At 41.3% G+C, this 12,525-nt stretch overlaps 1 protein-coding gene across 5 annotated transcripts in view; it reads left to right on the forward strand.

Moving 5' to 3' along the window:
* PIK3CB (phosphatidylinositol-4,5-bisphosphate 3-kinase catalytic subunit beta) overlaps nucleotides 1–12,525 on the forward strand; it is an 83,207-nt gene that overhangs the window by 12,913 nt on the left and 57,769 nt on the right. For 4 of the 5 annotated variants that reach the window (XM_077348956.1, XM_077348960.1, XM_077348957.1 and 1 more), the window contains exon 2: nucleotides 9,490–9,599. The gene's annotated coding sequence lies outside the window, so the exon portion shown is untranslated. Of the gene's footprint in view, nucleotides 1–5,147; nucleotides 5,282–9,489; nucleotides 9,600–12,525 lie in introns of those variants that run through there. The other variant, XM_077348959.1, reaches the window with a different exon arrangement.

A 12,525-nucleotide genomic window follows, 5' to 3' on the forward strand; every position in this document is an offset into this window, starting at 1 on the left:
GTATTCATGTTTCAAATCAAGAACAGGTCATTCTTTCTTCTAAACCTGTAAAAAATGTTTCCCTGATAGGATGCTATTCACACGAGCAGTTTCTTCTGTCTGAAACAGTAGCTATAACCTTTTATTATTATTCGTATTCTTTTTCTGCCTTTTGGTCTGTGAAATTCTCTGTAGCTGCTGGAATATCCCCCCCCCCCCACATACACACACTGGTGGCAGTAAAACTGTTCTTTAAAAAAGTATCCTTCTTTCTGCCTTTTTCCTACCTGTCAGAAAACCAAATTCTAGCTCAGTATCCCTGCCAAAGAAGGATTTAAAAAGTAAGCATTTTCCTCATTATTCTAGGGTGTTCTGGCACGTAACTCCCAACATAGTGCTGAGTGCAAAGAGGAGAGTTGTCAGTCAGGGAAATGCTCTATTCCACCACTAACCTTGCCATTTGACGGACTGTGATGATGAGACATTTGTCTACCAGTCCCCTCCCTCCCCTGTCTTTGTGATGGCCCAGAAATGGAGTTCTGTGCTTTAAAGCAGGGGTAGTCAACCTGTGGTCCTCCAGATGTTCGTAGACTACAATTCCCATGAGACCCTGCCAGTGTTTGCTGTCAAGGGCTCATGGGAATTGTAGTCCATGAACATCTGGAGGACCACAGGTTGACTTACCCCTGCTTTAAAGTAAACTCATAGTGGGATGAGCCTGTTTCTTCCATAAAACACCAGAATCACTCCATAACAGGGCCTGACAAGTAGAAGGGCTTCCACCAGCCTACTCTTCCAACATGATGGGAGATAAGGATGGGAGAGGTAAGATGTGGTTAGTCTATTTGAAGTGAATTTAATATAAATACACAATGAAGTCAGGAACCAGTGAAAAAGATCAATAGAGAGGAACAATGTTATGGTAACAGTGAGTCAATTGTTATGTTGACTTCTATATTGCTCTTTTCAGTCCAGAAAAAAACTTGGACAAGATGACAAATTGAATTACCATTTGATGGTTCCTTTGTTGAGTTGATGAGAGTTTCTGGTATATGTCTTGAGCCTCACCCATACCTTTTAAATTTTGACACCCCGCCTATCTCTTTGTAATACTGCAAGTAGAGGATCCTGCATGAAGAGGCTAGTCTTTGTTTGTTCTCTTTCCAAGAAGTGCTTGTAGTTTTTCCTCCTAAAATAGAAATGCAATTTATTGTAACACTAAGCTCAGTTCAATTTATTTGTTTGAAAGGGATGGTAATCACAGAAGTACTCTGCAGACCTTCTCAGCTGAATGGCTTGCTTATTTTGTGCAGTTCATTGCATTTCACAATGCTAGTTCAGCACCACACAAAGGACTACAGTAAATTTTCCTGACTTCTAGTAATCACTTTACCGGTAGGTAACTGTATTAATCATTCTCTGTTTTTTGTTTTTTCCCCCAGTTCTTTGTTTTCCCATTTGTTTTCTTTCCAAACTGAGAAAACAAGAGGGAAAACTTACGTTAAAGGCCAATTTATTAACTTGATAATCAGTATTTGAACAACCAGGAAAATGATCAACATAAAATAGCTGCTTTATATTTACTATATATCAATGTTGATTATTTTTTAATGTTGTTCAGTTTATTGACCACCCTTCTGTAACCCTTCCTTTTACTGTTCGCTCCTTCTCTTTAGTAGAATTGATGTCTTAATAATTCCTACTACATAACTTAATGAGCCTCTTGTGGCGCAGAGTGGTAAGGCAGCTGTCTGAAAACTTTGCCCATGAGGCTGGGAGTTCAATCCCAGCAGCCGGCTCAAGGTTGACTCAGCCTTCCATCCTCCCGAGGTCGGTAAAATGAGTACCCAGCTTGCTGGGGGGTAAACGGTAATGACTGGGGAAGGCACTGGCAAACCACCCCGTATTGAGTCTGCCAGGAAAACGCTGGAGGGCGTCACCCCAAGGTGCTTGCACAGGGGATACCTTTACCTTTACCTCTGTAACCCTTCCTTTTACTGTTCCCTCCTTCTCTTTAGTAGAATTGATGTCTTAATAATTCCTACTACATAACTTACCTAACATTGTGTTCAATAACTGTTCCCCTTCTTCACTAAATACCAGTCTCATCTCCACAAGCCTTGTGTGATCCCCCCCCCCCCCCGGGTCTTCATTCCTCTGTTAAATGCCTTTTCCTCCTCCCCACTTTTAAAATTAATGTACAGTACAATAATATTTCCCTAGAAATCAACCTCATATTGAATAAACCTGAGTAGGATGTCTCTGATAGCCTCTTTAACCTTTCTCTGGAATCCATTCTATATAACACAAAAATAGGAATACAAAATTCTGTCTGGCATGGCTTTTTCTACTCATGAACGGGAAGCTGCCACATTCTCTGAATTGGGTTAGTGTTATACTACTCACATGTGTAAGCCAGCAGCAGCGATGGCTGCACAAGCCCTCAATCTATGTTTTCTTTTTCTTTTCTTTTTTAACAAGGGGGACTTTCTGTGTTTTAGGAAGTATGTTCCAATTAGCCTTTACATATCATGTAAGTTCTTAACTGTGTATACACATAACAGAAAAATAAACCAGTTGTCTCAATAATGCTGTCAGGTGGGGGAAAGAACATCTCGCCTCTAAAATGTGGTAAAGGGATTGTCTGTATTGCTCTACTTTTCTGTTCAGCCTAAGGCTTTAGATTTTAAAAATCTGGCCAAATGTTGCTGATTGTCTTTCTCTAATTGGTCATATTTTCAAAACAAATCTCATATTGCTTTGGAAAGTCCACATGCTTTGGAAAGTTCACAAAGAGAGGCATGGCTCTTGGTAATGTGATGTTTTAAGGAACCTAATTGTGTTAAAGGATTTTAGTAATGATATTCAAAGATGTTTTGCCTTGTTAAAATCCTTTTTGTATTTTTCTAAAAAAAGACTGATGGGATACACTTTGAACTCTGGAAATTCTCATTTCACTCTCTTTCATGCTTCCCCTGTCATGCTGTGTATGATTTCTGTCAGTCTTTGCTCCTAGTCTCTAGAATAGATCTAGTAATTGAGAGCCATATTGGTAGTAGTAGTTAGGAGCATTGACTTCTAATCTGGTTGAGCCAGATTTGATTCCCCACTCCTCCACATGCAGCCAGTTGGGTGATTTTGGGTTCACCACAGCACTGATAAGGCTGTTCTAACCTTGGGTCTTGCCTGTTAATATATCATTGGTATCATTTGTTAGACCCATTATGCACGGAGGGAATAACACACATTCGGGGTGGAATGGCGGCGACTAAAATCACCAAAAACACACGGTGCCGGCTGCAACCGGCCGCAGCTTCGGTGCATGCCACCGAAAAAGCCGCGTTAGCAAAACGCGGAAGGAAGCGCAGCTTCTGGGTGACCGGGGTGCAACCAGAGGCGGCACTGGGATCACCGCATAATGGGATCACCACATAATCGATTACTCTGGGTTTTGCCGCCGTCACGCCCCGTCCCGTGCATAACCGGTGTGCTTCGCGTCTTCTCCCTCCGCGTTTTCCATGTGACCCGAAATCGCCGTTTTGGCGGCCGTGCATAATGGGCCTTAGTGAAGCAGGACTTGAGGGCTGCTTGGATCCTAGCCCTGCAGCAACCAGGGGCAAACCTGGCATCATAGCTTTTCTGTTGGGTGTTACAGCTATAGGAGTCTCTAGGTAAGCTCTGACCTAGGTCTCCCATGATGCTGTGTGCTAGCTATGTAAATCAGGGAATGGTCCCTATTAATTATTTGGATATCTGCTTTGTAAAGTGTCTGGTTGTTCTAATACAGGCTTTCTCATGCAGGGTGTCATTAGGTCAGTTTGCCGATTCTTTCTTTGATGGATTAAATGCCCATAAGAGAGGTATGTTCTAGATCAGTGGTCCCCAACCTGCGGGCTGCAGCCCGGTGCCGGGCCGTGGCCCGGTGCCGGGCCGCGAAGGCCATGGCGCCGGGCCGCGGCTCCCTCTCCCCACGGGGAGAGGGAATCAGGGCAGGGCCGCGCGGCTGTGCGGGTGCGGCCCGCGGGCGCGGCCCGATGTGCGGGCATGGCCCGTGGGGGCGCGGCCAGATGAGTGGGCACGGTCCGCGCAGGCGCGGCCCAATGCCCTGCCGGTCCCCAGCCTCAGAAAGGTTGGGGACCACTGTTCTAGATTGAGCACATCTGCAGGATTAGGCACATGTCTGAGGTTTTTTTTTTAAGTGTATTGATTGTAACTTCATGGTAATATTAAGATCACTCTGTATATGTAGGGTTTTCCAAGTTGATTTGTTTCTTACTTTAAATACAAACTGTAGCAATGCAGGAAAGAAATGGGGAACTAGAGAATATTATGTTGCCCACAAACGATTTCAAAATGTTGACAAATGCAGCAAGCAGCCATTAAGCCTGCATGGAGGACCCTGAAGAGAGCTGAATATAGATTCCCCCCCAAAAGTATTACTAGTATTAACTGTTGTAGAACTCTGGCTGAAGAAAGTAAACTGTCTAACGGGGTCAGAATAATCATTCTTAAATTATCATTCATTCTTAAATAATCTGCATGATGCCTTATTGCCAGAGGTGAAAAATGTTAATGTTTATTTTTGTGGGTACTATATAATCAGTAAAGGTATTTTAAAAGTGACTGTGTGTTCCATGGCTTGTGTAAGTCGACTTTAATAGGGCAAAATACTTTCTACCTGTGTTCATCAGGAAAAAAGTCAGTTGTCATTAGAATGAGCAGTTGAACTGAAAAGTAGGTATTTCTACTTTGAAACATTTCCTCTTTAATAGGCAGACATTCTAGACATATTTCAGCTAGTTGTTTCTACATGTCCTAATCTGTTATATGTTTTTCAGAATATTCCTAAGAAATGATACCATGTTTACAGATCTGTACTACAAAAGTAACTCTTACTTAGTCTAATGATGTGAACTCATTGGCTTGAAAGGAAATGTATTTTTTGTGACTTGAGTTCTTTTTTTAAAAAAAATGACACTTGTGGCTGCTGAATATTTAGGGTGTTCAGGCTTATCTTCTATAGTTGAGTAAACCCACGGAAATCAGAGAAGAGCCTTTGAATTATGGTTAGAATGGCTTAGCTTCTCGTCTCCCCTGGCCTTTTGGATTTATTGTCCCTTTAACTTTCAGACTGGGTTTCATAAAGGCAGGGAAGAGACTGCAGTGCATGCTCCCTTGGCAAGGATGCTAGCGGTGAATTCATCTGCTCTGTTGGATTGCAGCAGAACCCAATTGTGCAAGCTTTGCTGCGCTAGTCTGAAAAACTGTTTTATGGACTGGCAGCGTTGGGGCCTCATGAAAGGTAATTCACGGTAGTATTCATTGGCTAGATTTAAGAAATATTTTAAATTGCATTGTAATTTTTATTTATCAGCATGCTCCCAGATAGATGGGTGATTTGTGTGTATTGTGTGGTTCTGTTTTCCTCTTGAAAAGCCTCTGGTAGATGAAGAACTAATTTTTACAGTGGTTGTGTGTTCCTCTTTCACACTTGAAAATGTTAATCTTGCTGGCTTTTCATGTTCTGATTGGTGTCCAGGCGGGAAAGGGATTTGAGTGTTGAGCTTCTTTTGAAGAAAAAAAAATATGTGTTTCTTTTTTGCTTGCGTGTGTGGGGGCATTTACCAGAAATGTGTTACCAAACAAGACACTACCAGGACAATTCGATAAGGCATCAGTGGTTCTCACTCACAGCCCCTGTGTGTGAATTCTTATGGTTGTTAAATACTTGACTTGCTTAGCAGTGGCTGATAGAGGTAACTGAGTCAGGAATTTTATGCTGTTCTTCTGCAGACCTTATCAAAAAAACAAAATCAGAGTCCAGTGGCACCTTTAAGACCAACAAAGATTTATTCAAGGTGTGAGCTTTTGAGTGCAAGCACTCTTCGTCAGACTATATCAACGTTTCTGTACCAGTGCAAATCTACAGATACATAGCTAGTGTGTGTGATTTGTAATATACTGTCTTGCAAAACTGATCCACTTAATATCTTTGGTGAATAGAAATTAAAATATCTCCTGTTAATCCATCTGTATTATTGAGTTAGGCTCATGCACAGGCCAAGTTCATAAGTATATTCTATTGAGCAATGGAAACACCAAGTACACTAGTCACTGTAACAGGAACAGCAGATTCAACATAACCAATTACCAAGTCAAACCTAACTGCAGATTCACATTCAAATTCATAACATATATAACTGCATGCCAGATCTGCTCTGTACTAGAAACGTTGGCCCACTGTTGCATGACTCCACTCTATGCAAGTCTGTTCCATCATGGGTTAGTTCACTGTACAACAGTTCTAACACAGCAGCCAGTGAAATACTGTATTTGTTTTTTGTGTTGGGGGAAGGGTTGTACATCTGAGGAATCTCAAGGAAACAAAAAGGACATCTGGTTTTACATGTGTTAGGTTCAAATTTCAAGTCATCTTTGTTCATATATTTGTTCATATATTTGTAAGAAAATAGTCTTGCATATAGCTGTGCTTACATGTTGCCTTACATGTTGGCAGCAGCTGTAGTAAATGGAGTCAGACTAATTGGACTAGCAATTAATACATGTGTCTTAGTGTATTTAGTTGGTATATTTTAAAGCTAATCTGCCTCATATTTAAGTAACATGGGAAATGTCTGATCTTGCATAACATCTGAGATATAGTGTTGAATAATATGGGCTATGGAGAAGTTTTAACACTGTATTCCTGATCCATATTCACTTAGTACAGGTACATTAGAAATATATTCATCAAATAAAAAAAGACTAATACATTTGTGTCATTTTGATTTTGCTTTTTGACTTCTTGTTGTTCATGAGAAATCTATGGTGTTCTTCTGTTCTAGAGGTAGAGTAGGGCAAGATAGGTTGGTACAAGTGGGACTGTGTGGGGAGTAGCAGGGGATAGCGGCAGTGGTACCTAGTAGTACCAGAGCATATTGGACGTTGTCTTCCTCTGTTTTACTATAGCTTCTAGATAGTGTCAAATAGTGTTAGATGGGTAATTGTTTGCCCTGGGAGACTTCAGAAAGAAAGTTGCATGCAGATATTTGTGAACCATACTGAGTTACATAGATTGCATTCCTAAACACATTGCGGAAGACCATGAAAGCTTCTTCTGGAAGAAAAAATTGTTAATCGGATCAGAAACCTTTCTTAGGCATTTATTACAAGTGATGATATACCAGATAAGTCAGAAAATGACTTATGAACAAAATGACACAAATGAACAATGAAACTATAACGATGGAAAATGGAAACTATCCATAGTTCTCAACAACCGGTTTCAGGAGCCTCATGGCAGTTGGGAGATATCTAGGTATTTGATTAGTGATATGAGGGTTCAGATAGAAGATATAAAATGAACTGCTTATCAGAATGGCCTTTAACTAGTGTAAAAGATGGCTAATTAAAGAGCAGGACCTCCTGTTCTACACAGGCAAAATCCTGATGAGGAGTTCTCAAAAATCTGATGTTCAGGATTGTTGAAGGCTGAATGTTGAACCTTTAAATGCTCTGTGGATTTGTGGAGATTTGAGGTGCAACAAATATACAGCTGGAATCCAGTAATCATGTGCTATACCATACACAAGTGGGGAACATGCTGTAATAGCTAATTACTGAGTTTGCCTCTCAATATCCAGCAGTCTTGAAAACCTGTTGAAAAGTCAGTCAAGCCACTTGACTTGATTTTATGCAAAATTAAATATGACCAATATTATGACAACCTAATATGCACAAAAGTAGAGTATTAAGATATAAAGTGGAGATAAAGCCAAAATTTCAAATTTGGAAGCCCGGCACTTGTTTTTAAAAGACTTAACCCAGTCTCTAACACATGTCTGTATATCCTACACAATTTGGAAACCCAAAATGTGTTACAATGAAGAAGCTTGACTCTTCTCAACAAGCTGATTAAATGTATCAATCCATACAGGGATCCCATATAATAGCTGAGCTACGGGTTTGGTATTAAATATGCAAATAACCAACTTGCTAGTTTTTAAGTGTCACCAGATTCATCTTTGTGGTTGAAAAAGGGTGGATTCTTTTCAAAGTAAATATGCTTGGGATCAGCTGGTAGGGATTTTGGTTCTTGCGGAGCAAATTAATCTGCAGATGTTTGTTGTAACATGCTTTTATCTTCATACAGGGAAAATGTTTCAGTGAAAAGAGTTGTAGCTACATGCTTGTGGCTTTTCATACAGATATGAATGTAGTGTAGTTTGGTTTTGGTTTATGTTTAGATCACAAGACAGTTCAGCTTTTACCCTATATTTTTATAGATGTATATATAAAATTTATAATAATATATAATAAATTTTTATTTCTAGACTGCCCCTTCCCACAAGTGGGCTCAGGGCAGTTTACAACAAAATTTGTTAAACCCATTTCATTCATTATTAACTCAGCACTCTTCTTCTCGTCTTCCCACAAATTTTGATTTTAGGAGAGTTTTCTTATAAGATTTCACTTTATGAAAAAGTCAAAGTCTTATCAGCAATTTTTGTTCATTTATAGCTAATTGGGTTCTTAATAATTTTTAGCACAGAGATACTTTAACTATTTGGGAATATGGAAACTCATCCTACAGAACTGGAGCCATGAGGGAAAAGACCTGGTCGAGGGGTAGTCAAAAGTCAGGGGTAGTCAAACTGCGGCCCTCCAGATGTCCATGGACTACAATTCCCATGAGCCCCTACTAGATAATGTTGGCAGGGGCTCATGGGAATTGTAGTCCATGGACATCTGGAGGGCCGCAGTTTGACTACCCCTGCCCTAAGTGGTGGGATAGCCAACAGATGGCTGCTTGATGACCATAGTTAGTACACACAGTTGTGTGGCAGGCGTTCTTGCAGAACTGTGGGTCCTAGGTCACGGAGGGCTTTAAAGGTTGTATCTATCAACTTGCTTAAACTCAGAAACAGAGTGGCAGGCAATAAAGCTGTGTAAAAATGTGTGACATATATTACTGGCAGCTAGCCCCTGACAGCAGTCGGTCTGCTACAGTCTGAACCAGTTGTAGCTTCTGGGTGTCATCCAAAGCAGCTCCATGTAGAGTGCATTGCAGTAATCCAATCATGAGTTTATAGACACATGGATCTGCATGGCCGTGACTCAAGCTCAGTCTAGGTAATGAGAAAGTTGGGAACACAGAAGGGGCTCCAGGTCACTATGCTGACTTTTTTCCTTTCTTCCAATTGGTGAAATAAGTGGAAAACAGCCAAGGTGCACCAATGGAGACAAGGTGCTCCAGAGGGAGGAAGAGCCCTTCTTTTACTTGCATCCTTATACTTTCATTTCTCGTTTTTGCTAAGCTGTCTCAGAAAGCCTAGAAATGAGATCAATAACCCAGCAGAGGTTTGAGTTGTTACTTCAGGTATATGAGAGTCTTGGAGCTGGAGAGAATTTATATGTTTGTGAATTGAGAAATAATGTGTTTGTGAATTGAGAAATAATGTGATTGTAAGATTACCTACTCTTAAAATATGATATTGTTCCTTTTTTAAGGGTTCCACTTGGCAAAGCCTTCACAATCAACCTGGAGGAAAGATGGTTTGCACAAATAGACCAGTCCAGGTGCAAAGACATTAAGATCACTGTCTGAAGAAAACAAAAATGTAAGTTTGTTTACTTTAGAGAAACCATTTTGGATGTTAGCTACTTTTGTACTTTATCAATCACTTTACTTGCATATAGGAGAAGCAGAAGGCTTTCACAAGTATGTACAGCGGATGTGCATGGAGGGTGAATAGACTGTGGAGGTCAAGACTGCTTCCTGCACTTTTTGTTAGTGTTTCTGTATGCACTGAAAGAGCATACATACACGCTTATGCATGTAGTATTTTTCAGACCTTCGTTTTAGAGCATATAGATTGTATGCAGGACTTTCCACTGTGATCCTCCTCCCCTCTTGGCACACTGATCATATACAGCACGCTGAATGCATGATTGTCAGTTGTCAGTACTTCAGAGGGCATTTCTCCTTCATATAGTAAGGTCAGTTTATGAGCAGACTAGGGCAGTGGTCCCCAACCTGCAGGCTGCGGCCCGGTGGCGGGCCGCGAAGGCCATGGCGCCGGGCGGCGGCTCCCTCTCCCCGCTCCCCCCGCAGTAAAAAACTTCCCAGGCTGCAAGCTAGCGGCCCGGAAGCTTCTTATTGCGGGAGGGCGGGGAGAGGGAATCAGGGCCGGCCACGCCCGTGCGGGTGCGGCCCAATGCGCGGGCGCGGCCCGCGGGAGCGGCCTGATGCGCGGGCGCGGCCCGCGGGTGCGGCCCGACGCGTGGGCGCGGCCTGCAGGCGCAGCCCGCGAGTGCGGCCCGATGCGCGGGCATGGCCCGCAGGCGCGGCCCGCGAGTGCGGCCCGATGCGTGGGCGCGGCCGATGCATGGCCGTGGCCCGCGCGGGCCGCGGGCCGCACCCCGATGCCCTGCCAGTCCCCAACCTCAGAAAGGTTGGGGACCACTGGACTAGGGTTTCTGTCTTCTATGTATTTGCCAAAGACCTTAGATGCTGAATATATTTATCTTTTCATTCTGGACTATTGCCTATCTTTTATGAGCTAAGGAAGCCATTTTAGCCATGTGAAACTAAACTTCCAAGTTGGACAGCACATAACAATGAGTTGCTTTTCCATAATTATTTTGTTTGAATATCAAAACTATGATTAAAAATTGGACATGAAACAAGGAGGTGGAAGAGAAGACTTGTGGGCAGTCCTATGGAGAGGGAGGCAAGTTTCTGTCCTGCTGCTGGTACGTAGAGGCCTGACCATGTTGCAGTGAACAAGAGAGGGTGTAGAAGTGCTACAAGGCCTACCCTCACCCTCTTCATCCTTGTTTGCTATTTCCAAGTATTAAAATTGCACAAAACAAACATAAAAGCAATTGGGTTCACTTTCAAATAATACAAACCAGTCTTATTGTTATCTATTTTGTTCACTTACAAACCCTGTATGCCACCTCTCCAGAGATCTGCTTGGCATAGCTTGCAAATTGAGCCATAATAAAATCATAAAATAACGTGGCAATTATTTAAAATGAGCACATTATGAAAAGTGCAACCTCCTTCTGGCTGTAGAGCATAACATGATAAACTAAGTCATGATTTCATGGTACCTTTGAGATCTTAACCGGGAGTAGGGCAACAAACCATGGTTGAACATTTATAGCTTCAGTGAATGACTTGCCTACATTAACTTAAATAGGAGCCCAAATAAATATCAACATGTCAGTAACAGGATCCCAAGGAACTAAAAATGAAAAATAGACACAGAAGTCTATTAACTGGGTCAGAGAAGTGGTAGAAGGAGCAAGCTTGCTTTGCTATTATTTTTCAGTCAGTCACTGTTCTCAGGTTGCTCCAGTGTCCAAGACTGAGGGGGAAAAGTTCAGTTCTAGCCATAGATTTTGTTCTAGCCATAGATTTTATTTTTGTAATATTTAATGTTGTTTGGTTATATAAATGTTCCATTTGGTGCTTTTGTTTTGCATTGCTATGGTTTTGAACTAGCACCCTTATTCTGTTTCCTGATGATGGTATGGAATAAATAATCTGAAATGAGCTTATAAAAATAACAGGTGCTGATGTAGTAGTCTATGATGTAGTGGTCTATGAATAGTGCTAGATAGCTTTCAGAATCTTTCTAGTTCTACACATGTTTGGGCCAAGAAAGCTACCTTGTTATTTTGTTTGTTTATTTATTTGTTGTGTTTTGAAACAGGACCACAGAGTGCGTAGCATCTATTTCTACAAGATTAGGGGGGAGGGTTGTTGGTTTTATTTTTAGAACCAGTGCTCACTTTTACACTTGCCAATGAGTGCCATGATTTTTCCAGTTGATTTTAAGGACCGATCACTGAATTTTACACATCTGATCTCTATACCAGCAAGGCTTTTATAATTTGTTTGAAAATAAGAGCAAATAGTAAACTCTGAATAGTGCTAGACATATATAAGAGCATTGGGGAAATAATGGTTTTGTTGCTGGTATTAATTATTTTAAGAAGTGCACGTATTGATGTGAATTGGTCAGATTCTTATCATTCAGAGATAAGTTTGTGGAATAGAAAGTGCTTCTAGATAAACTTTGAAGGCTTTTCAAAATAGCAATAATACTTAGATTTACATAATATTTTCAGAGTGCTTTATGTATATAGGTTCAATCCAGATGTCAAGATCTATCCATAGTTTGGGATGAGAATGAAACAGAAAGTTCTCAACTCCCCCCACTTTCCCTCTTTCTCTTGACACATGCTATACCATGATTGGAGATATCCTATCCTGGGGAACTTCAGAAAAATGGGGTTGGTTTGTGGGCAAAAATGGTGTTTCAGTTAATGTTTAGAATGCTAGCTGGTAGGGGGGGGGGAAATGAAAACAAAGCACAATTTATTGAAGCACCTAATTTTGGATGTTATGACAAATTGCAGGTAGACTGTAGATCTGCTGTATTTGTTTATTTATTACATTTCTGTACTGTCTTAGCCATGGGGAAGGCACTGGCAAACCACCCTGTATTGAGTCTGCCATAAAAACGCTAGAGG

The sequence above is a fragment of the Paroedura picta genome, chromosome 8, assembly GCF_049243985.1.
Source record: "Paroedura picta isolate Pp20150507F chromosome 8, Ppicta_v3.0, whole genome shotgun sequence".
NCBI lineage: Eukaryota > Metazoa > Chordata > Lepidosauria > Squamata > Gekkonidae > Paroedura > Paroedura picta.